The sequence below is a fragment of the Molothrus aeneus genome, chromosome 16, assembly GCF_037042795.1.
Source record: "Molothrus aeneus isolate 106 chromosome 16, BPBGC_Maene_1.0, whole genome shotgun sequence".
NCBI classification, from domain to species: Eukaryota; Metazoa; Chordata; class Aves; order Passeriformes; family Icteridae; genus Molothrus; species Molothrus aeneus.
Genome location: NC_089661.1, coordinates 3647611 through 3673724, shown reverse-complemented (window position 1 = coordinate 3673724; position 26114 = coordinate 3647611). Strand labels below are relative to the sequence as shown.

Sequence of the window (26114 nt, the reverse complement as noted above, 5' to 3'; positions counted from 1 at the left end):
AGCGGGGCCCCCGCCCGGCCCGCCCGCGACCTCGGCGGGCGGCGGCGAGACCCCGGGGGCGGCCCCGCCGCGGCGGTGGGGGGAGAGCAGGGGGCGAGAGGCGGCTCCGCTCCGCCCGGGCGCGGCCGGCGGGAGCCCCGCACCGGCCGGACACGGAGCTTCCCGGGGCGGAGGCGCTGCCGCTCGCCAGCCGGCGCGGAAAGTGGCTCGGCGGCGGCGGCGGGCGGAGGTGACCTTCAAGCCCGGCGGGGCGGGCTGGGGCGGGGAGGGGGAGAGCGGCGGGGGAGCCCCAGCGCCGCTCCGGGGGAGGCGGCGGGGGCGGGATGCGGGATGCGGTGCGGCCGGGGGGAGCGGGGGGCTCCCGGCTCCGGAGGCGGCCCCGCCCGGCACCGGCGGCCGCGCGGCGGCGCCCGGGAACCCGCGGGGCCGAGCGGGGCCCGCCCGCTCCGGGCACGGCTCCGGGCACGGGAGATGCCCACGGCCGGGATCCCGAACCTTGCCGGGGCAGCACCGGCGGCGCGGCCGCAACTTTGCATCCCCAGGGCTCGTCCCGAGCGGGCAGCGAACGCGCACACACCAAAGCGGCACCGGAGAAATTGCTGATGAAAACGATGCCCTTGGCGATCCCCAGCCATCTCTGCCTTGCTTCCTCCCTCGTGCCCAAAGGAAGCCAAATCTTGCAAGAATTGTAATGCTCACCTAAAGAGGAGAGCATCGCGGCGTTCCTAAAGGCATGGATTACTGTTCAATGAGGCTGATAGCAGCTATTGACGAGAAAGTTTGGGGAGGAAAATAAACATCAAGAGCTGTCAGAGCACTGCCTTGTCCTTCTCGATACCCCAAGCATTGGGTCTGTAGTGATCAAACGTTTTTGTGCTGCTCGACCTTCAGCTACAATAAATTGATGCCCCTGGGACTTAGTCCAACATGTAACTGGTATCAATTACAGACGGGGAATGTGAGGATCAGACAGATGTGCTGCCTCCTGTGGGGTAGGAGTAGGGACTTGTTTCCAGCATCGAGATGGAAATGCAAAGCAGTTAATCAGGTGATAACGAGGAGGCAAGCTTTAAATCATAGGCGTGTGGTCCCTTAAAGAAAAACTTTATATGAATAATCTCCCTATAAACTTTTTCATCCGTGCAGAAAATAAACACAGCCAAGTCTTCATAAGCTGAACTGCAGTTCCCACATGGATCATGTACAGAAGCACATATCAAAAGCACATATCTGTATCCCTCTGCCTCTCCTGACAGATTTGGGGCTTGGCCTATTTCTGCTGCTATTTTAAGGCCCAAGGTGTGATCCTGGATCCCCTAAACATGGAACTCGGCAGAACTGCTCGGGAAGGTTCCTCTACCAGGCACACCAGTTTATGAAGCTGGATCATTTCAGACAGTGACTTCAGAATTTATCATTCCTCATCAAACATGAAGCAGTGTTTAATGGCTGGAAAATTTGACTCTGCCTCATTAAAATCTGTCAGATTACCGAGAGATACAAAGTTACTCAAAGATTCATTTTCAGGATCAAAACTCAAATTATCAAGTTATCCCAACAGATTCTCTCAAAATCTATGTCCCACTCTGAAGTCTGATCCCTATGAAGTTCATATAAAGATCCTTGGATGGATTTTAAATCCTATGGGCTTTCTTCATTTTTTTTCAGCCTTCCAATTCACTCCAAAATGAACACAGAGAAGGCAATGGGAGGCTTATGTCCAACAAATGTAAATTGGAGGTCAAAACATTACACTGAAGTTCTCTAAATCACTAAAAGATTATTTTACTGTTGGTAACTGATTACTTTGCAGTTCAAGACACTTAAAGGCATATTTACTAATCCCTCTATGAGAAAGCAATAGTGGTAGAAGGTTAGTGAGTAGAAATGAGGCATTTCATCAGCTCTTCCTTAATTTGTATATTTAGGCCCTCTAATAAAATAATTTTCAACATTTTGATGACATATGACTGACTGCATCGATAGGTTTGCCATAAGGCCCAATACCTCCTGCTTTATCAGCAGTTTTTAAAGACTGAACTAATAAAAAAAAACCTGAAAAAGAAATACCCATGAAAAAAACATCCACCCTTTGATGCTATATGCTGATGTAGCATGAGGCAAACTTTCCTCCTGCTGAAATTGTTGCCATTGGGTGATTCAGGCTGAACGCTGGCTCACACAGAGGTGAGCACTGAGTGACTCAGGGCAGTCAGACTCTCCTGCCCCTACACTCAGTGACCATGAAGGCCCAGGGTTATCAAACACAGCAAGAAAGGAAAGGTCATCCAGGGCCTTCTTCCCACGTGAACCAGCCCAGAATTCCTCTCTTTTCTCCAAATGTGTGACTTTCAGGGCAGCACTAATGCAAAGATTTTTAGGTATCTCAATTTCTTTCCAAACCTGACCTGTAGTCTTTCTTCATCCACTCTCCTGTCTGGACAAAGCTGGCAGTCTCTAGAATGAACAATTTAAAACTATTAAAATTATTTGAAATAATTTTAAACTTATTATTATTTTGAACTTCTTATTATTTTAAATTATTTTAAACTATTAAAACTATTTTAATGTAAAATAATTTAATAAAATATTTTAAAATAATAAGCAGCCAGAGCTCACACAAATGAGCTAAACCAAAATCCTTCAGGAAAGAACAAAAATCTCATGAACTAGACATAATAAAAAGTTTTCTTTAGGCTCTGGAGCATTCCTGTTGAGTAGCGAATACTCACGGGAGTGTTGAGAACTACTCACAGGATTAAAACTAAATCAGGTGCAGGTGTTGGTTGCTTTGATCTGTGCTTGATTAGAGAATCAGGTGCGTGCTAAGTGACTGCATGAGAGTTTGTCTTTTGGAGTCTCAACACCTCCATACTCTCCTTTTGTACCAGCCCTGTCAAAAAGGTTCCCTGGGCTTGTTTTTCACATCTGTCTTCCCTTTGTTCCCCTCACATGAAAGAACCCTGAACTGCAAGTCAGATCTTTCTTAAAAGAGCTCCTTCGTTCTCCAAACTCTGCTGTGTGGGTGATACAGAGGCTCCCAGCTGGGGTTAAAGTTCTGCTGGAAGAAATAACTTTGGATGAGAAGAAAGGAGCAGCGGGAGAAGCCAGCACCAGCCTCACGAGGCAGAGCAGGGACCAGCTCCCAAATATTTTCCTGTTTTCTGTTCCAGAGCTCCAGCATTACAAAATTCCCTTTCCTAAAGACTGTGAATCCAAATGTGCCTGTGCATCTGTCCCACAGGAGCCACCTTCAGAAAGGCATCTTGCTATTTATTCATCTTTGGAATGAACAGACCATTAAAAACATTGGATAAAAATAATCTTGGGGATTCCACCCCAAAGTTATAATTGTGTACAGCCACAATTCCCAGTCATTTCTGTAGGAAACACAAAGAAAATACACAAACTTAAGTATAATTATCAAGTCGTGCACTTCAAAAGTTGCTTCAGAAGGAGACATTTTCCAATTTAATGTAAATTATCTGTGGCAAGAGAAAAAAATAAAGGACAAGTAGCAAATAGCTCCCGTGAAACATAATATTTTGAAGACATTCCTGGTCAGGGATTAATTCTTAAAATCTTTTTTAAAATTTCTCTTCTGAATAAAAGCCTATTTCATGTTTTCTTAAATTTGGAAACCTTTTTCCCTTTATAGTGAAATATTTTCTGTATTTATTTCCAAATTTGGGAACTGGTGTGAGGTTGTTCTAACCAAGAGCTCTCAAGAGCACAGATCTGTAGTATGTGAGAGAAGAATTGGAGGTGAAAGAGGATTTACTGGAGAAAATAATTGTTCTGAACAGCAGCCTAAGACAGTGCTGTAGTTGCTGTATCAAAAGAAAAAAAAATCAAGAGAAAAGGGGTAAAAATTTATTTAAAGTCTTCAAATATAAAGCTTCTGGGGGAAGATATAAATAGATATCTCCTGTAAGGAAGATATAAATAGTACATATATATTTAATGCTTTAAAAATTCATATTGTATTTGCAGCAAAGAATATTTCCAGCACATCCACATGCACTGTGATTTATTTCTGCTGGGGGAGGCTGCTCAGGCCATTACCTGTGGGAAGGGAACACAGAAACCATTGGCAGTAAAATTTGTGAGCTTCAGGGAAACTATCTGTGGTGGTGGTGGATGTGTCACAAATTTCAGGGCCACAAACGCCCCATGAATTGTCTTCAGAAAAATCTGCAGAAAAAATCTGCATTGCTACAAACCTTGGTATTAATAATGCCTTGACAGCCAACCCCTTGGACACTGGCAGGAAGTGCAGCCTTAAATGATCTGGGGAAAGATGTTCTCTGGATTCTTGAATTTCATGGAAAAAGGACACACAAACATAAGGAAATAATGAACAAATCACCTTCAGCACACAAGGAACATAGGAAAAAAAAAAGAAAAATATGTACCAGTCTGTACATGTGCTGTGCTGATGGTATGGAGGTTTAGTTGAACTTCAGTTTCTTAAATTCTTTTTAATTCTTGGCAATTTATAGTGTCCTGAGCACAGTTTTTATGGAGTGGCTAAGGACATGGTGTGTGTATGTGTGGGGTTAGATTAATGGTTAGATTGAACTTGTCATTTGCTTGGGCTTTGTGTATCAAACACTCTGAATAGTTTAATGCTTTTGTCTCCATGACAGAACAAAGAGTTGCTGCCTTTTTTGCCCATATAGTTCTACTCAGGAGAATAATTTTGGGATATTTGGCCCATACTTTTAAGTTATTATTACACTTAGGTTTCAGATTTCAACCATACTTAATGAAATGAACTCCATTGTCACAGAGATTTGACATTACTTAATTAGAAATTCATAGCAATTTAGTAGAATCTTGGAGTAGAAAGATAAAACTTCTATTTTTAATGCCCTAATAGCAATATCTTCATGTGCTTGTATCTACATATCTATAAATTCAAGAGTTTCCCACTTATTTGCCTGTGATAAAACGTTAATCTCTTTCCTTTCTCCAGGGAGCTGTAATTTTCCTCTCCCCTGACTTTGACTTAGAGCATATGTACAATTTCTCTCAAAGAAACATCTTGAAGAAGCAACTGCATGCCCTGCTCCCTGGCACCTCCTGATTTTTATCCATCTCCTTTATCTCCGGGTTATTTTGGGAGTGCCTTGGGACTGAAGGCTGTTCAGATAGGGCTGATGGCTCATTGCTTTCTCTGTGCCCCAAAGGTCAGGCTGCTCCAGGTGACCTTTCTGCTGGGAAAGCCTTGCTGCAGCTCTGGGAGCTCCTTTTGGCTGTCCCACGTGGAGGGAGTGCTCCACACATTCGGCATGATCAGCTTCTGTGCTTCCCTTGATCTGGGAACTGGAAAAACAGAAACTTCCACCAACACTGAAGGGTTTGATCTGCAGCCTTGGGAGAAGCTTGGATTGATGTAAAAATGAAATGCACACATGTTAAGTAGGAAAATCATAATTTTGTGTTTCTATAAGAAAGTTTTCAGTAAGAACATGCCTCAGGTAAGTGAGAAACTGCATTGATAAATTGGTGAGGGGTTTATAATGTAGGGATGTGGTTGTGTAGAGTAAGCTAAGAATTTAGAAGTTAAAACAGAAGCATTTGTGTGCATGTGAGACAGAAGCCTATTGGATGAAAGTCTCCACAGTGCAGCAAAATTAAGCAAAGGTGATAGGTTAGAAAAGCAAAATAAACTTTGTGGCAACTATCCACTGGGTTAGAAAGTTCAATATTGCCTTGTAAGACAGAACTTGTGAGCACTCTGAGCTGTGGCTGGCTGCTTGTGTCACAGATCTCACAGCCTCTGAGACTGATGTCTGTGTGAGCAATAAATCCTTCTTGTCTCAAAATTAGGCCCATCTCTTCATTAACAGCAGTGATATTAATACCTTGCTGTTTTCACTTCCATTTCCATGTAGGCAGAGCTCTGGAAGTGTTGAAAGGAATTGTTGGAAGCAATGACATCAGACTTTTCTCCTTTGTGCCTGGGACGGCTGCTACTGAAATAACCAGGGCAGGACTCTGGAAGATTTTAACCCAGTGAGATCTCCAGCTGCCTCCTGAGGATGCCACCAGCCCTTTCCCCTTGCTCTCCAGCTCTCCACCAGTTCCCTTTCCTGTGCAGGACAACAATCCTGGGTTTCCTTGAAAAAGAGCTACCAGACCCTCAGCTGTGAGCTCAGAGCCTGAGCAATTCCATGGTGGCCAGCAGGGAGCATGTAGCTTTTGGGAGCAGCTCTGTCTTTTAAAGGAAATAAATATTATTTAATGTATATTAAATATTGCAGGTGCTGCACAAGGGGCTTTGCAGCTCTTGTCATAAATATGGGAACCTTGAGGGAGCAGAGGGAGGAGTCATCTGCTCAGTGATGGTTCCTGTAGGAGCTGGAGAGTCCAGTTTAGCAATTCCAGAAGACATTCAGGGTCTATTTGGTGCTGAGAAATGTCTTTAATTCTTACATTGCCACAGCAGGATTCAGAGCAACTGAACGATTGCCAATTTTTATGGTTTCTCCAAGTGGAACCTTTTTTTGACCGTGCCACAATTAATAAAATATCTCATGGAGAATCATTTGTACAGGTTTGGATGGACTTTTTCCATACCTGCAGACTTTGCAATTTACTCTTTCTAGAGATGTCTGATCCCACTGGCACTTGTGACACCCTCAGAATGAGCCAACATTTGCATCATAACCTCGGACTTTTCACCCTAAATTTGAGGAACTCATTGACTGACATCTGCATTTACATTATACAAAATTTAAAATTCCTTTTTGCACTGTTAATTGAAATACTGGAAGACAAAATTTGGGAAAAACCATTAGTGAAGACTATTTGATTCTCAATCCCCTGGACCAAGTTTCTAGCAAGTCTCTGTAGTTCATTAGCTACTGGATTTTGGAATTTTTATCTCCCCCTTAGCCTAACAGCATTTGGAATTAGTCCAGAACTGAAGATCCCAAACCCTGGAGTGTGGACCAACATAATTGAGAACCACTTGCCTAACATCACACATGATTCTATGTTTGCAGCACAGAAAGGATTTAAAAGAGGGTCATCAACAACAAATATCAGGGAAGCTACTGGTTAGCAAAGAAAAAGAAAGTCCCTGAAAATAATGAAATGTTTTCCAAACCTTTTATTTGTGAATCCATATTGATGGAGATAAAGAATCAAGTTGGCAAGTGGCCCATTAGAAATAAGAGAGAGGAAAAAACCTGCAGAGGTGTATTCACCCACTTTTAAGGGTAGAAACTCCCAGAAAATCCAAGAGCTGCAAAAATCAGATCTGCCAAAATCTCTGACTCCTGGAGTTAAACTACAGTTACAGAAATAGGTAATTCGTTTCTAGTATTTTTATCACTAATGTATTCACATCTCTGCTCTCATATGTGGCATATATATTAGATTCATAAAAATGAATTGAAATTTACTATTTCCTGGATTATCTTATTCCAGTTAAACCCTTGATTCATAAGGCAATGGCTGAAGATAAATAGAACTTCATGAATTGTTCATAAACTGCACAAATTCACGAGTTAGAGATGAAAAATGTAAGCCACACAACCCTTCATCTGCAGGCCAGAAAAATTGGAGTCCAGGTTTGAGATCAGCAGCGACCAAGATCCATTTTCATCTTATCACCTGAAGGCTTCCTGGTAGCATTTGTGAACTCAGTTTGTTCCCTCAGCTCCATCTCTGCAGGATAAGTGGCCACATAAATAATTCACTGGAACTTGTCAGAAACAAGAAGTTGTGAAATGTAAAGTCCCCTCCATCCATCCAGCTGTATAAGCAGCACACAGGAGCTAATTTTCTAACCTTTCACTAAGCTGTGCATGGAACTAGGCACAGAGGAGTCCTTGCACATTTTTAATAAACTAAAGCTCCTCAAATATCAATTCTTTCTAATAATACATTCCCTAGAAATACCACTTTTGAGGTTTTTCTGTTCTTTATTGCAGAAAAACTTCTCACAGGGACCTTTGGCTACACAACTGTTACCAAAAATAGCTTTTCCTTAACTGAATAACTTCGGTGTTCTGTTGTTCAGGGGGAGTATGTTACAGTCAGACTTACCTGAAAGAAAGCACAGAGGGGGCAGGGGGGACATGGCACTACTAATTTTGGGGTTTTCATGGTTTTTTGCAATGTGGGTTAGATTATAATGGGATTTTTAATGTCATTTGGAACCATAAATGTTTTTTAGTTTGAATGAGAGAGAAAACATGAAGACCATCCCCAGATTTGTCTTGGCAGCACTCTGGCCATGTCTCCCAGGAGAACAGGGAATAACAGAATCATGGAGTGGTTTGGGTTGGAAGGGACCTTAAAACCATCACATCCCATGGGCAGGGACACCTTCCATAGACCAGGTTGCTCAGAGCTCCATCCAACCTGGCCTTGGAATGTGGCATTCACCTTCTCTGAAAAAATCCCTTCACCCAGGATTGTTCTCCTGGGAAGCTGAGAAGCCTCAGAGAAAAGGAAAACAATTCTGATCTCATTTGCTTCTCCTGTGTTGTGCTCACATGTGGAATGTGTTTGGAGATTGTTTACCCACAGGTGATTGTTCCATTGCATTCTGCTGGGAGTTGTTTTCACTCTTTGGCCAATCAGGGCCAAGCTGTGTCAGGACTCTGGAGACAGTCAGCAGTTTTCATTATTATCTTTTTAGCATTCTGTAAGTATCCTTTCTGTAGTCTTTAGTACAGTATTCTTTAATATAATATAGTATCATAAAATAATAAATCAGCCTTCTGAGAACATGGAATCAGACTCATCATTCCTGCCTTTGTTGGGACATTCCCAGGAAATACAATATTGGAACACTGGAAAAACATGGGACAGCCCCTTGATCTGCAGCACTTTGGGGCTGATGGCTTTCAGCCCATGGTGTGGGGAACACCAGCTCCTCTGCAGGGGTGGCTGAGACAAAGGGAGGCTGAAGGCCACAAATGTTTCACCAGAGTCTGTACTAAAAAATAATCTACATGGATGGTCACTGTGATTATTTAATCTACATGGATAGTCACTGGGTTTATTTAATCTACATGGATGGTCACTGTGATTATTTAATCTACATGGATAGTCACTGGGTTTATTTCATCTACATGGATAGTCACTGGGTTTATTTCTGCAACTACAGCTACAAAACTAGAGTTTTCAATAAAGCAGATTTTTATAAGGTTTTATGGCAATTTAAATATTTTGCCCTTGCATAATGTGTTAGCAGAACTTTTCTAAGAAAGTGACAGAAAGTAGGCTTTTATTATTTGCTGGTTCTACCCTCACACTAAGACCTTAATCAAGCAGAGGTAGGATTTGTACTCATGGACCAGCTTGCAGCTGCACGGAAAACCATGTCCTGTGCCCTCCATTTATCCCCATTCACTGCACTAATTCATGGGTTTACAAATTATAAATTACAGCACAACTTTCTCTTCTACTGCTGTGAAAATTCAGCCTCCAGGTAGCCACTGGTAACCCCCAGGCTGTCCAGATGCAGACAAGTGTGGAAGTAACCTGAGAATTATCCCTGTGCCAAAGGTTTTAATGAAAAAAAAACCAACCAAACAACAAAGAGCACTCCTTAAGACACTTGTGCCTACAAAAAGAGGCAGCACACCCACACACAACAGCAGGAAAAGTGATACAGCCCTGGCTATTCCAGCTGTAGCTGCCTTACTTAGGCACTGCTTTTTTGGGAAGAATTGTGTTGAAATGATGAGCCAAAATTGACAACAGTCACCCTGCAGCAACATCACCCCCTCAGTGCTTTGAGACATGCAAAAGGGCTTCTAACAGGTATTTACAGGCAGCCAATGGCTACAGAAAATATCACCTCAATACACAGATCAAGCTGATGCTTGAGATGACTTTCCAAACCACCTTTGCCAATTGCCTTTCTGCAAATAAGGGCCACATGTTAATTGCTTTAAATATTTTAAGGGATTAAGCAATTATGGGGTTTTATAGAATAGAGTCAATAAAAAAAATACTCTCTTTTCAAGTCTACTACATGAACTTAATTATGAGATAAAGTGTTAATGATGCTGTAGTAATTTTACACTGTGAACAAGGCAGATGTAGAGGCTGGCTGGGCCTGTGATAACAGGAATTTCAGTGGGAGTTCAACTGGGCACCTGCTGCTGCAGAAAACCCCTCAGGTTACAAGTCATTCCTTGAGGAAATGAGTTTTTCAAGCTGGCATAGCAGCAAGAGCCAAAGGGCTTGATCCTTTTCAGAGCGAGAGGTAGGAGCCTAAACCACTTCAGAATTCAGGCTTTATACAAAAACTCACTTGATTAATCTCTAGCAGACTCTGGAAGGTTGTGACTAACTGTGAGGGACCACTACTAATTTTGGTTATTAACCTCATTTGATACAAAGACAATCTGTTTCTCCATTAACGTTAATCCCTTTAAAATATTTCCAGTGCTTCTCCCATTAATCCATGCCCTTTATTTGATTGCAGAGGGACTAATTGCAGAGTTAGATAATGGTTTGGATGAGTATGTCTGGCAAAAAAAAACCCCAACAACTTAGCTTTAAAAAGATTTTCTTGAGAGAGGAGCATTTCAAAACTTTTATGTTTCCTTGGCCTGGAAAGGGGTGGGCTATGTAGGGATTCCTAGGTAAAAGTCACCAGAAGCATATAAAACCAGGGTTTGTGGTGTATTCTTACACCAAACACATTTAAAATCCTTCAGCACTATTCAAATAAAACCAAAACTTGATGGGTAGAGAGCATTTCACTCGCAGCTGCTGAGAAATAGGTGTCAGTAACATGATTTCTGCTCCCTTCTTTGTTCTGAATGGAATGGGAATGGGAAACCTGCATTTCCTGGGATTTGGGGAATCTGGGGACATGGTGGTATAAATATTTAGCTCAGTTAATAAAACAGATGTAACACTCTGGACCTGGTGCCAACAGAACAAAGACCTTGTGCAAGGGCCATTGGTTTCAGCAGCATTTGAAATTTATAGCGGTTTTGCTCATGAATGCAAACCTTAGCAGAATTGCAAACTATTAGTGAGCAGATGTAAGTATATTGATGTCACCTCGGCCGGGTGTGCCAGGAGCAGCACTCGCTGCTGCCCCCTCATTCCCAGCCCAGGGAAAGGCTGCAGCTCTTCATTAAACCTGAAATTATGCAGCATCAGGGGAGATTTGCCCGTGCTGCAACGCTCCTGATCCAAAGGTAATGGAGACATGTGAGGGAAGCTGTTTGAGGAGATGTTTACCAAAAATGAAAGCAGAGCCCGCTGTCACATTTGCTGAAAAATCCCTTTGCCCAGGATTTCTTCTCCTGGGAAGGTGAGAAGCCTTAGAGAAAAATGTAAATAATAATTATCTGATTAGCTTCTCCTGGGTTTTGCTGCTTTGGAATGTGGCTGGAGATTGTTCACCAACAGATGCTTGTTTGATTGGTTCCATGTGAATTGTTTTATCTTAATGACCAATCACCATCAGCTGTGCCAGACTCTGAGGAGTCAGTCATGAGTTTTTCATGATCATTTTGTAGCCTTCTGTCTGTATCCTTTCTCTATTCTTTAGTATAGCTATAATATAATATATAAAATATAATATATAATATAAAATATAAAATATAATATAAAATATAATATAAAATATAATATAATATGTATAATATAATATATAAATATAATGTATACTATAATGTATAATATAATGTATAATATAATGTATAATATAATGTATAATATAATGTATAATATAATATAATGTATAATATAATGTATAATATAATATAGTTTTGACTCTTTGGCCAATCAGGGCCAAGCTGTGTCAGGACTCTGGAAAGAGTCAGGAGTTTTCATTATTATCTTTATAGCATTAAGTATCCTTTCTGTATTCTTTAGTATAGTATAGCATTCTTTAATATAATTTAGTATTATAAAATAATAAATTAGCCTTCTAAGAACATGGAACATCAATTCATCAATTCCTCCCTTCATCTGGGGAACCCTGAAAGCACCACAGCCCACAGGGGCAGATCCCCCTCTGGTGCTCAGCTCTGGGGATCTGCTGTTTCTCAGCTCAGGAAAAGCAGAAATCAGGAAAACCTGTCCTGCAACACTGACACAGAAATTGCACCCTCTGTTTCAGGGGTTCAGGAGAGCTAAATTGTGCAGCATGGAGAGAGTCTTTGCAGCATGGTTCCAGCCTGTCTTTACATTGCTCCAGCTTCATGCCATGATCCCACAAGGAAGTTTCTAAAATAGAACTCAAATGAAGAATTGAATAGGAAAACTCATAGGAAAATGAGCCAGGAGGGAACCATGGAATGGTTTGGGTAGGAGAGGACCTTAAAGCCCATCCAGTGCCACCCCTGCCATGGCAGGGACACCTCCCACTGTCCCAGGCTGCTCCCAGCCCTGCCCAGCCTGGTCCTGGGCACTGCCAGGGATGCAGGGGCAGCCCCAGCTGCTCTGGGCACCTGTGCCAGGGCCTGCCCACCTCCAGGAAAGGCAAAGCCCAGTGGTCAAGGCCACCCAAATTCCATTTCTGTAGAGGCAATTGCCCTTTGTTATACACAGACAAATTCTCCAAAGGGTGGAAAGCCTCTAAGGGAAGGAAAAAAATAAAATTATGGTTTTTTTTCTGAAAGTTGCACTGCCTTTGACAGTTCCTAGAAATGGGAGAGATCAAAATTCACGTTCCCTGTAGGTGCTTGGGTTTGTGTAGGCAGCCAGCCCAGGCAGACTGGGTTGTTCAGAGAGCAAGAGGTGAGATCAGGAACCATCCCCTTGAGCTTCAACCCAACAAATAGAACTGCTCAAACAAAGACTTGCTTTGTGAGGTTTTATTTGTTTGTTTGTTTGGGGGTTTTTCTCATTTTTGTTTGGTTTTTTGGGGTTTTTTTGGGTTTTTGTCTTTTTAAGAAACAACTTCTGTGGTTGTCACAAAATCTTGTGGTTTCTATACACAGGGTTTAGAGAGCAGCAAGGGCACAAGTCTGCCACAGGAACCACAGGCACTGGCAGCAGCTCCAGTTTGCCCAGCAGCAGTGGCACCATGCAGGTCACTGCTTTCTCCAGCCCTTGCCACCCCACCCCTCAGCACTGATTCCTGAGCACACACAAGAAATTCACCACTAATTCCCAGTTAATACAGAACCAGCAACAAGGTTTGGTTGGCACTGTTACACAAAGGAATTAAATATATTCACTGGGAGAAAAAAATATATTAAAAAACCAAATTGAACCAAGGCTGCAGGGGAAGCATGAGGCACTAACCCCTGCAGTAATCCTATGGCTTCTCTCCTGTTCCCACTGATAAATTTATTACAAATGTGTAGCCATGAACTGCAGCAGAAAATTTCATGCTTATATTGATGAGATTAATGGACAATTATCTCATTTCCAAGATTACTTAGAATTGATTTTATGGCTCCTTTCCTCTCACAGGTTTGAAGCACTGATTAAAGAAAGGCCTTGGCTATGAAACCAGAGCCTGAACTTTGCCAGGTTTGAACTGTGCTTTCATACAAGCTTTCTTGCTGGAAGCACAGTCACATCTAAAAAAAACATTTGTAAGAGCAGAAACCACATTTCTGTAATATTCTTCCTTTTTTTTTTTTCTCTTTCTTTGGCACCAATATGGTTATAAAAACCACATTTCTGTAGTATTCTTCCTTTTTTTTTTTTCCCTCTTTCTTTGGCACCAATATGGTTATAAAAACCACATTTCTGTAGTATTCTTCCTTTTTTTTCCCTCTTTCTTTGCCACCAATATGGTTATAAAAACCACATTTCTGTAGTGTTCTTCCTTTTTTTTTCTTTTTCTTGGGCAGCAATAAGCTCTGGGGAGTGCAGGAGCAAGGAGCCTGGTGCTGAGGCTGTACCCCAGCAGGGCACCAAGCCAGTGCTGCTTTCACTGGGGTTTTAAGGGTCAGGGGCTTTCATGGTGGTTTCCTCAAAGCCAGCACCAGCACCAAACCCCAAAAGAGTGAAAACAGCCCTGCCCACTCTGTACTGACTTGAAATAACACTCACGTGGCAACAGCAAAGCAGAGAGCCTGGACTTGGGATCTCAAGGTCTAATTATGCTGCATGGTAAATAAATAAATAGAAGAAATGGCATTTGTGTTACTCTAATAACAAAAATGCCATCTGTGTTACTCCAACTCCTGCACAGCCATGAACCACAGCCTCCTCTCACCTGCACACACAGCTTGGATATTCCTGCTGCCTTTGGGGCTCTCCTTGTCTGTGGCTGTAGTTTTAAAGTCGTGCACAGCTCCACTGAACACAACTGGAACAAATGTTTTGCTGACTATTTTCATCCAGAAATACTATTATATCATTGCTAGCTGATAGAGAAGCAGAGTGAAATGAAAATGTACAATGGAACTGCATTCCCACTGTGACAGTAAAGAAAATCACTGTAATATCCATCTGGTCCTATCACATATTTGGCCAAATATAGCCCTTTCTAGAGTACATTGTTTTTATTTACTTGCAGTTACACAAACATACTAGAAATGCTTACAAACATGTTCCTTTTTCTATTTCTCAGCATAAAATCACAACTAGTTTTAAAAGTAATTCTGAAAAGAAGCCTAAAACAACAGTTAAAATAATGTCTTTTTAATTATCCCCCAATATACTTATATACTAATACAGCCCTATGTTTATATAGCTGTATACTAATGTGGTCCTATATATAGAAATAATATTTTTACAGCCAGTTTGAAGAAAGCTGGTCCTAGGAAAAATACCAAATTTAGGAAAAAACTTGAAAGGTTGTGGTATTTTCTGAGTCCCCTGTCGAAGGGAGGAAATGATGAATCTGACTCTATATTCTTAGAAGGCTGATTTATTAATTTATGATCTATATTAGATTAAAGAATGCTACACTAAACTATACTAAAGAATACAGAAAGGATCCAGACAGAAGGTTAGAAGATAATAATGAAAACTCCTGACTCTGAAAGAGTCCCAACACAGATTGGCCCCAATTGGTCATTAAGTTAAAATAATTCACAGCAGAAGTCAATCAAACAATGACCAGCTGGTAAACAATGTCCAAACCACATTCCAAAGCAGCAAAACACAGGAGAAGCAAGCAGATAATTATTGTTTTCATTTTTCTCTGAGGCTTCTCAGCTTCCCAGGACAGAAATCCTGGCAAAGGGATTTTTCAGAATACATTGGTGACAAAGGGTGGGGCAAATAATTTGCATTTTGTGCCAAAGTTCTCAAGCCTCAAGGGTTTGAGCCCCCCTCCCTGTTCAATAAAAGGTTTCTCAGCCCCCATCCTGCCCAGCTGTGCCCATCCTGAGGGGGTTTGCTCTGGGACCCCAGAGGAAGGTGCTGCATGGCTCAGGGTGTCCCAGCAATTGCAGCTGGCCAGGTGCAAATTCCCCTCCCTCAGCTGAGCTGGGGATAAATCATTCCATAAACACACCTAATGGAATTCTGCTCAATGGCTCAGGCAAACTGAAGGCAGACAAGTCTATTCAGAACAGGCATCGGAAATGAATCTCACATATCAAATCAGTCTAACAACCTAAAAAAAAATAATGCATTTGGTGACTCATCTGGATGTCAGAACATCAAGAACTCGGGGAAGGGAGAGACTGGAATAACAAAGTCCTGAGGAGTGCAGGACATGTGGGTGCAAACAGCTGAGGGAATGTCCCCACACCTCTGCTCACAGAGGCAGCAGCTAACAAACAAAGAATCCAGAGTGCAGGAGGACACCAGGGATGATGGAAGAAATAAAAACTACACATCAAAGTCTTACAGAAATAGTTTTCATCCTTTCCTGTATGAAGTCCAGGATAAAAAGACTTAGAGACATGTGAAAGCAAAAATACATGAGAAAAGTATTCTTACTGTATTTCTGAGAGAGACACTCACCTCAATGCAGTGGAGAGCCTGATAGCAGAGGGTAGGTATTACAGTCCAGACTCTCCTCAGAGAGTGTTCCTGAGACACAGCCTTGCTCTATCACACTCCCCATCTCTTCCACACAGCAATCACACATACCATCCTGTCATTAAATGGCAAGAATTAACTTTAAATTGAACCTACCTGACAGGAAAAGAAAAAAAAAATTCTTTTCTAGAGTAAAAACCTTCATTTGGCCAGACCAGTCTGATAATGGAAAACATGCCTCCTTACTACAGGCAAACTGTGATCAATGAGAGACACAGAATCTCAAAGATCCAGCCTTATTCTAATTCCAGGGATGTAGAACAGCACTTAGGGTTGAAAAATACAGTGGGACTTGCTAAATTTCTGAGTCTTAACATTCAGCCCTGAACTCTCCTGTACTCAGGAAAGCTCTGTCCTTTGAAAAGGTGAATATTAAATCAGACATCATTTTTTCAGTCCTTATTTTGACAGAATTCTGAGCCCATTACTAGCAAAGAAAATAACTGAATGTAAAAAAGGCTGCAAAGTTTTAGCTGTAAATTGTCCAGCGAAACAAAGCCGAGCTCTGATGGTACCTTTGGATTACATTATTTTTGTCTGATTTAAATGAAGCAAAAATAAAAATTACAATGCAAGGTCAGCAGTGAATGAACAATGAAGCCAGACCTCTAGATCCATGCTGAAGCACAGGAGAAGACATCTTCAGCTGCCAGATGTGATGGGCTGGCCTTGCCTGGCTGCCTGAGGCCCACCCAGCCACCCTGTTCCTCCCCATCAGGACAGGGGACAAAATAAGCTGGAAAAGCTCAGAAATCAAGATTAAGCCACTCCAGTTACTGTCACAGGCCAAACAGGCTCGACTTGAGGGAAGCTAATTTCATTTCTTGCCAATTTGGATGGTGGGAAACAAAGACAAAAGCTAAACCTCCTTCCCCCCAGGTTCTGATTAATGTTAAAGACAAAGGTTAAACCACCTTCCACCCTTAATATTTTCCCCAGGTTCTACTTCAGGCTCCTGTCCTTCCTGTTCCCTGGAGCAGGGATGGGTATGAGGGTTATCATCTCCAACAGGTGGGAAGAATGATTGGCCTCTGACTCCATGATATCAGAGGGCTAATTAATTACTTTCTTATACTATATGATACAAAAACTATATTATATTACTTTACACTAAGAAGAACTATCAGTAACTGTAGGAGGGACAGGGGTAGGAGGGTTGGGATGGATGGAGATGAGAGATCTCTAAAGCCAGGGCTTGGAATTTGGGGTTTATTGCAAAGGGCCAGTGCAGGGCCCTGCTGGGGGCTGCCAGACACAGCTTGGAGCAGGAAAGAAAAGTAGAGAGAGTGGGAAAGAGGATGAGAGAGAGGATGAGAGAATAAGAGAGCAAGGTTCCTGTTCCAATGTTCCAATGAAATAAACCTTCTTCTGTGCTGAATATTCTAATTCTCACTAACCAACCTAGTACAAATCCTACAGCATTTCCATACAGCCTATAAGAATCATTACATCACCATACTGTGTTACATTTTAAACCCTAAAATCTCCTCTTTGGGCCCCTTCTGCCAAGCTGTAGGGTCTGCTCTGAGCCTTGGGCCTGTCTGCAAGCAGAGGGTGTTGTTCCATCAAAAGGGGATCACCTTCAGCTGGCCATGCCATTGTTTTCCAGTTGTTCAGTAACTGAGGGATCTCAAAGCTTGCTTTCATTTCAATCTTGCTTATAGTTTCTATATTCTCAAAATCTTTTGCCAGACAATCATATTTATAAGGCTTTCCTGTTTCATCTTCCCCAACAACTAACTAACTAACTAACTAACTAACTAGAAAACCCATGACTCTTCCTGAGAGTCCCCACACACACACACGTGGATCCAACTGGTCAGTGAATCCCAAACACCATCACCAGAATCCAATCAAGCGATCACCTTGGGTAAACAATCTCCAGAATACATTCCACATGGGCAAAAACACAGGAGCAGAAAATGGGATAAGAATTGTTTTCCCGTCTTCTCTGAGGTTTTCTCACTGCCTTTCCCAGAAGAAATTCTTGGGAAATTGTGCCTCTCTGTAAAGAGAGCTGTGGTTACAGATGAGCAGAGCACCGATGCTCATTTCCCCCTTGTTCCTCCCTGCTGCAGCTCAGCATCCCCAGGGGCTGCCAGGGGAGCCCTGCCCGGAGCCTGCAGCCCATCCTGCCCCTCCTGCTGCCTCCCCCAGGGCTCCAGGGCTCTTTTCCCCCTGCTCAGGCAGCTCCTGCCCTTTGCTGCTCTGTTCTCTGCTGTGGCTGATGCTCAGCCCTGCCCGTGCTCACGGGCTGGGAGCGACAGAGCCAAGCAGGGAGTGAGGGCCCTGCCCAGTGTGGGCACACCTGTGCCAGTCCAGGGGGGCTCTGTCCCCTCGCATCCCTCCAGGTGTGCTCACCTGTGCCAGCCCAGAGGGGCTCTGTCCCCATCCCTCCAGGTGTGCTCACCTGAGCCAGCCCAGAGGGGCTCTGTCCCCATCCCTCCAGGTGTGCTCACCTGTGCCAGTCCAGGGGGGCTCTGTCCCCATCCCTCCAGGTGTGCTCACCTGTGCCAGCCCACAGAGGAGCTGGCACAGGGCGCAGCCAGGCTTTGTCCCCTCATTGCTCATCAGGTGTGCTCACCTGTGCCAGCCCAGCAGGGCTCTGTCCCCTCCCATCACTTCAGTTGTGCTCACCTGTGCCAGCCCAGCAGGGCTCTGTCCCCGTGCCAGGGTGGCTCTGCAGCCAGCTGGGCCATTGGCTGCTGGCCAAACCCAACCCACCACACCACATTTCTGCTCATAAAACTTCTCAAGAGCCACATGGCCAAGATTCCTCCCCCAGTGGCCCAAACATCAGCTCCTGTCACCTACAACATTTATTTTTAATAATTTAATAAATTTTAAATACATTTATTTTTAACACCCTCCCTATCCATTCTCTCAATTCCATTTTTCTTAGTACCACAGACACAGATTTTCTGTGCAACCATCTCTTTTGGCAATTCTTTCTATTCCTTCTGCCATCAGCCACATTGCAGCACAGCTTTCTCACATTTAGGGAGTTCAGGTGGGCCTGGCAGAGCTTGAGCACTGCCTGACCCTGTACAATAACACTTTTCTCCACAGGGTCCTTACATTTATTCTATTAGTCCCTGGTACTTATTCAAGTAAACACAAAGGAACCACAGGGCAGTGGTGAATTAGGATCTAAATTTTAATTCCTGTTCTAGATTCTTGATTGGTTTTATTTCACTAGAGGCAAGCTCTCAAGACATAAACAGAATTAAAAATGCATGGACTGAACTTAAAATGTAATATAACAAATGAAATGCAATGCTGTTACTTAATAGCCTTGGCTATTGAAAGTTCAAAGACATACTGCATTTCAATTATAAAATGAAACATCGTTGTGTTCAAAGGAAAAACATCCACCGAGACACAAAATCCCTTCTGGAGATTTTCTTGTACTATTTCCCTATTTCTAACCCACAAACTCCAGGGGAGGTGCTGTCAGACATCAAACCCATTCAGTTCACCAAACCAGGTTATCAAGGTGACCTAATTTCATCTTCAGCTGATGAGGACATTTCCATGAAAGACTCTGCAGTCTCCAATGGCTTACTGGGGGTGAGTCTATTAAGTAAAGAAAATTAGCAGAGCATATTTCCTTATATTCTTAAAATATCTTAATTACAAAGAAATTAAGAAACACTCTTTAGTGTTATAGAAGCACTGCCAGCTGGGGTCAGCTCATCACACCACAAATATTTAGGGAAAATGTACAATTTCAATGAATAGCTAGGGAAAGGCTTGATCTAAGACTCTCCTGGTGCAAAAAAATAACCCACTTAACCAACAAACTTCATTCCTCTGCCACTTTATAGATGAAGGAAGAAAATGGAAATGAAGGAAATTCTTTGCTTCTTGGATGGCTCTTACAATGTATAACACAAAAACTTCATTCTTCTGTCACTTTACAGGTGAAGGAAGAAAATGAAAATGGAGGAAAAGGAAAATTCTTTGCTTCTTGGATGGCTCTTACAATGTATAATACAAATATTATCCTGTGACTGTTATTTCAACTCTGATGCATGGTCTCACATGCACTGGAAATGGAGTTTGGGATGATAAATCCATGTTTTGTTCTGTATCTGTGCTACATCTCTGTATTGTTAACACACACCAAAGCAGTTGCTCACCACAAGCAGAGGTTGAATGGCTGCCCATGAACAATTAAAAGCATTTTAGTTGACCAGGTTTGCAGTTTAAATTGATTCAAAGCCATTCCCATTGCATGCTCTGAAGGAATTGAAGTCTGCTGCAGATGCTGTCTTAGACAGAAACAGGACAAGCATTTGTGTTCTTGTCTGAGCCATAAGAAGTTGTTTTACTCTCTTTATGCTGTAAAAATCCATCTAAGCAGGATTATTAGAGGTTGGTGGAATGTCACACTCTGGAAAGTCACTCTAGTGACAGCAAACTGCATCAATGGATTCAGCACTGAGCCATGGCATGGGGGAAATCTGATTCCAGCTCCAGCATGGATGGGAGTGGGAAAATCCCAGGAAAGCAGTGTCAGAAAGAGTGCCAGGAAAGCAGAGCCTGGATTCAAGAGGTGATTTTATAGCTAAGCTTAGAAGAAAAAGGTGAAAGCTGAAAGCCAGGTGTTGGTGGTGTCTTGGGCCACCAAGAGGGATCAGAACCTGAGCTGGTGCTGAACTGACAGGACCTGACTCAGTTTCTCTCTTGGATGCTGGTGGTTTGCAATGGCCATGAGGGTGATGAGGTGATTCATGGGGAGAATTCCTTCAGGGAAACGTGCCTGATGCTGTTTTCTAGCTTACAAACCAGCGGGGAAAGTCCATAAATTTAAATTGCACTGTGGGGGATCTTGGGCTATAGATCAAGCCTACATCCAGATTTTCCCTACAGCTGACTACCAACTTCCTAAATCCTGATTTTCTATTTTCCCTTTTCTTTTTTTCCCTTCAATAAGTAATTCTTAGCTTTTAGGAGAAAAATAACCTTTAGTAATCACATTTCTCTACTTCACTTTTCCCCCTGTACATAAGACTGCTTTCTTTCCTTCTCCATTTTAGTTTGGCAGGTCCTGTCATTCCCATCTATGTAAAAAAAAAAAAAAATTAAAAAATTGTTTCTTTCTGGTATTAAACAGGATCCCACCAAGTGTGTTGAGAGTGTAAACTCCACCATCCAAGACCCAGCTGCAGCTCCCCTGTGCTGCCTGTTTGGTGTTGGGTTTGCACTCAGACCCATTAGAACACTGAGAGTGTCCAGGTTGTTGCCAGCCTGCTGCAACAGCACTGGAGAAACAGAATCCTCTGCACCTTTGAAATAAGGAAATCAGACCTGTGTGCTACATAAAAAAACTCTTTTAACTATGCTTAAATCAGATTTATATGTGCTTAAATAATTGTTAAATAAATTAAGCAAAATTACAGAAGCACATAAGAAAATTCTTTAGAAATGCAATGTTCAAAACAACAATATTGTTACTGCTGGTAATCCATGGTGGCTGCATGCACCAGGGTCAGCTTTTATAGTCAAATTACCTTTTTCATTGTCAGTTTATTCTCTAAATATTCCTTTTTGAAGCACACATTTCTCTGAACTAGCAAACATTGCAATATAAGCAAATGACACCTGTGTACTTTGCAGCTGCCCAGCCTGGAGAAATACACTGAGCAAACAACAAACACAATCTGTTCTCCTGTACCTTTAAGAAATAAAATTAAACCTGGATAAAGGCAGTGCAAAGCAGGTAAGGCTTTAGCATTTTTTTTGCTCCAAATGTGGTGATTTTTTGATAAGAGTGATTGATTGTGTCTGGGTAAGTTTGCTTAATATTTGCTGTGGACACTGCCTTGACTGGGGCTCAATCAATCACCTGGAACAGGAAATCAGGACTAATGCACTAAAACAATATCTGTTATGCACTCACTTCATCCATCACAATCCTCCTGTGCAGCGTCAGGAGCAGCCCTGGCAGGGGCTCTGGGTTCACAACGGATCTTGGAGCTCCTTTTTATTCTAAAAGAAATTTCTTGTTCAATTTGCAATGTGCAGGAATCACATTCTCCACCTCGAGCTCAGCCATGTTAGGAATTTGAAACAAACCAAAGGCAGGGTACCTTTTAAAAGTTCCCAAATCAAAACTATGCATTAAAATCTATGAAGTTCAATGCTGCAAAATTTAACAGCAGAATGGAATTCAAACAAGGCCACATTGTCTCTTAGCTTGGGTGGATTTTAATTCCCATCATTCACCTCTGTGCTTTTCTTAATAACTTCCTTATTTTTTTGTAAAAGTGACTCTTAAATATGTTTTACATGTGAAGTAGTCTAATTTCTTTTAATTCCTTTTAGGACACAGATAAGTTCACACCTACAGGAAAGTACATAAATTTTCCAAAACAAGCAGAAAAATAGAAATTATTTGGACATATCTGAGCCCACACACCTGACTCAGAAGTCTAAAATTTCTGGTGCTTGAAAATTAAGCCTTAAGACTAGAAAAAATTATGAAGTTTCTCAATATGAAGAAGAGCAAAAATATCAAATGGAGATTCTTTTCCTAAATTTATTATCTCCTTCCTCATATATAAGCATTTAACATTTTAAAAATCAGCAGAAACTTGAAACCCTGGGGGAAGAGCATTCTGTGCAAGCAGAGCTACAGGACAAGGCCCTGCTGCTCTTCTCTAAAATTCCTCAGAGCTGCTTTTGCTTACCTGACATCAGACTTTATAGTTTGGCTTTGGACAAAAACCAACACCTGACTACAAGTAATGACCCCTTGGTTTTTTTGTTATAAAATATATGTCTTTTAAATTAAAATGTTCATCTCTAATGATACCATGAATTTCTCTTTTCTGTAAAAAGGGAGCATTTAAAAATTTGCAAAACTTTCTCATGCCAGGGACCCACACCAGAACCCTGCAGCAAATCCAGCCTAAGCACAGGCAGAAAACAACTTTATATTCTAGGAAATGCAGATTTACAGCTCCTTTGACATGGATTTTGCTCCTTTGACATGAATATTTAGAGAATAAACTGACAATGAAAAAGGTAATTTATCTCTAAAAGCTGACCCTGGTGCATGCAGCCACCATGGATTACCAGCAGTAACAATATTGTTGTTTTGAACATTGCATTTCTAAGGAATTCTCATATGTGCTGCTGTAATTTCAAGCACCCAGATGGGCACCACAGGATTTTCCTCCTGGAGGACAAGCAGGGCCAGCCCTGAGCTCAGCTGGGTGAAAGCCTGGGGAGCCTTGGTTCACCCCCGGCCACCACAACCATGCAGAACATTTTACAGTTTAGTCATGTGAAAAATATAAGACCTGCACCTCCAGCTGTGATGGACTGGGTGCTGTTACTGCTCATTTATTGACAGCAGAACTTGGATTCTGGGAGTATTTAGAACAGATGAGCCATCCATAAGACAGAAATGGAAATAGTCCCCAGAGGGAGGGGCAAAACCCAGTGGAAATCACCAAGGCTGAGCCTAATGACCTCATTTGCTGCTTCTCCAAGCCCTTGGAGCTCCTTGTACATGTTCGGCTCCTTGGGAAAGCTCAGGATGTGTATGAACATTAAAGATCCTGGGATACTGTCTCCTTTTAAATGCACATGCTCCCTAATTGTGCCCATAATGCAATTAATTAATGTAGTAACGTAATTAATACCTGTAGTTCTCATTCACCCCTATAAATTCCCCCAGTATGTGATGACCTCTAGCAAGTCACCAGTTGGGAACTCATCATTTCTTCATTCTGTATTAAATTTATTTTTGAAGGCCGTGGACTTGCAGAGTTCTCACACCCAGTTTTCCTCAGCCACCCCTGTGGGGTTTGTGAGGATCCCCAGGACAAGGGAAGAGATGAATCTGACTCCATGATCTTAAAAAGCTGAATATTATATTATATTATATTATATTATATTATATTATATTATATTATATTATATTATATTATATTATATTATATTATATTATATTATATTATATATTTTACATTATATTGCATTTTATTACATTATATTATATTATATTATAGCTATACTAAACTATAGAGAAAGGACACATCAGAAGGTTTAACAAGAATGAGTAATACAAACTCGTGACTCCTCAGAGCCTTGACACAGCTGGGCCATGATTGGTCATTAAATTAAAACAATTCACATGTTTGGATAAACAAGCTCCAAATCACATTCCAAAGCAGCAAAACAGGGAGAAGCTGAAGCTTCCCAGGAGAAGAAATCCTGGCAAAGGGATTTTTCAGAAAATATGACAGTGACACAGCCCAAGGTGTATCTCAGAACAGTGCCCAGCCAAAGGCAACCCTGAGCATCCCCGTGTGCTGCAGTGACAGCAGCTGCTGGCGAATCACTTTTATTTTGGTTTTCTATTGTCTTCTGAGTGACATTTTGACAATAGCCAATCCACTTTAGTGATCCAATCTTTCCTGGGAGCAATTTGCTGCTGTGAGTGGGTTTGTGTATTCCCCTGCAGAGGCTGAAGAACAATATTAATGCACTTTGGAGCTCATGAACAGTGACAGACCTGCAGAAGAGAACTCAAATGGAGAGCCTGGAAATCTTAAGAACCTTGAGCTAACAGCTATGGTGTGAAACTGGGACTATGTTTTTATTCATGTAAAAAATATAAAAGTTCAATTTTTGAATCCTGACAGTATAGGAAATGTAGCTTTAGTGTTAGTCCTCTGAACTGTACATGGTGAGGATTAGAAATTAAGTTTTTCTCTTCCTTCATTGCTGATATTGTCTATTTTTTCCCATTGCTGTATTATTCAAACTTGAGGTGCCATAGGCCATGTCTTCAATCTTGTTTTAGAGGAGATTTCTTTATGCCAGTAATTGAATGGTGGGCTTTATGTCAACTTACTTGTTTGTCGACACAGAGCACTGTCACCAGCTGTGCCTATAACAATGATTTCTTTTGTGACATGTACGTCATTATCTCCTCCAGGAATTTGTCCAAGGCCAACAATTCACTTCAAATAGTTATTCTGAAAACCATCAGAATGAAAGTACTTTGAAATATTATTACCTTAGGACAAAAACGATGCACTGATTTATCTATGTGCAATTCCTTCCATATCCTTGGTCTCCCTACACATGAGCAGAATTTCACCAAGAGCATGAATTTTGAGCTGTGGCCAGGAGGGAACTTGATGGATGGCAATGGGAAAAGGAGCAAAAAACTTGGTGACAAAATTAGTATCATTATTAAAATTTAGCATTGTTATAGAGTATTTAGTATTGTTTGGGATTTTTTATTCCATGATTGATGGCAATACAGGGCCATCTATATTTTCCTGCATGCAGAAATGAGGGCACCAAAGGTCTATTTATACTCAAGATTCTTCAATTTTCATTCTAGCATGGCCAGAATGCAATATCAGGGCTAAACCTGTCATGCTGAAGAGGACCACTGGTTAATAAATCCCATTTTCACCTCTGACCCAGGTTCACAATTGATCCAGGTGGTCTGATTTTATTCCTGGTGTAGTCAGGTCAGTGTTTTTCCCTGTTGCACACAGTGTGGGGGAACTCATTCAAGTTGGAGGCCCATGGGTTGTTGGAGTTGGACACCCTGTGCTCACAAAGCATTTGCTGCCTTTCTATTCTGTGCATTTGAAAAAAATCCATGGAAGGGGTTGGGTTGGAAGGGACCTCAAAGCTCATCTTGTTCCACCCCTGCCATGGCAGGGACACCTCCCACTGTCCCAGGTTCCTGCCCAGCCCGGCCTTGGGCACTGCCAGGGATCCAGGGGCAGCCCCAGCTGCTCTGGGCACCCTGTGCCAGGGCCTGCCCACCCTCCCAGGGAACAATTCCTAATTCCCAATATCCCATCCAGCCCTGCCCTCTGGCACTGGGAGCCATTCCCTGTGTCCTGTCCCTCCATGCCTTGTCCCCAGTCCCTCTCCAGCTCTCCTGGAGCCCCTTCAGGCCCTGCCAGGGGCTCTGAGGTGTCCCTGGAGCCTTCTCTCCAGGTGAGCATCCCTAGCTCTCCCAGCCTGGCTCCAGCCCCTGGAGCATCTCTGTGGGCTGCTCTGGACTCTCTCCAGCAGCTCCAGGTGCTGCTGCTGTAGGGCAGCCCAGGGCTGCAGGTGGGGTCTCACCTGAGCAGGTACGAGGGGCAGAATCCCTCCCTTGCCCTGTGGGGATAAGC

At 42.4% G+C, this 26114-nt stretch overlaps 1 protein-coding gene across 14 annotated transcripts in view; it reads right to left on the bottom strand.

The window, feature by feature from the left end:
* Positions 1-26114, bottom strand: part of RBFOX1 (RNA binding fox-1 homolog 1) — a 1178577-nt gene that overhangs the window by 815322 nt on the left and 337141 nt on the right. Inside the window, exon 1 of one of the 14 annotated variants that reach the window (XM_066561211.1) lies at positions 700-715. The exons of the other annotated variants lie outside the window; for them this stretch is intronic. The gene's annotated coding sequence lies outside the window, so the exon portion shown is untranslated. Of the gene's footprint in view, positions 1-699; positions 716-26114 lie in introns of those variants that run through there. 14 annotated transcript variants of the gene reach the window in all.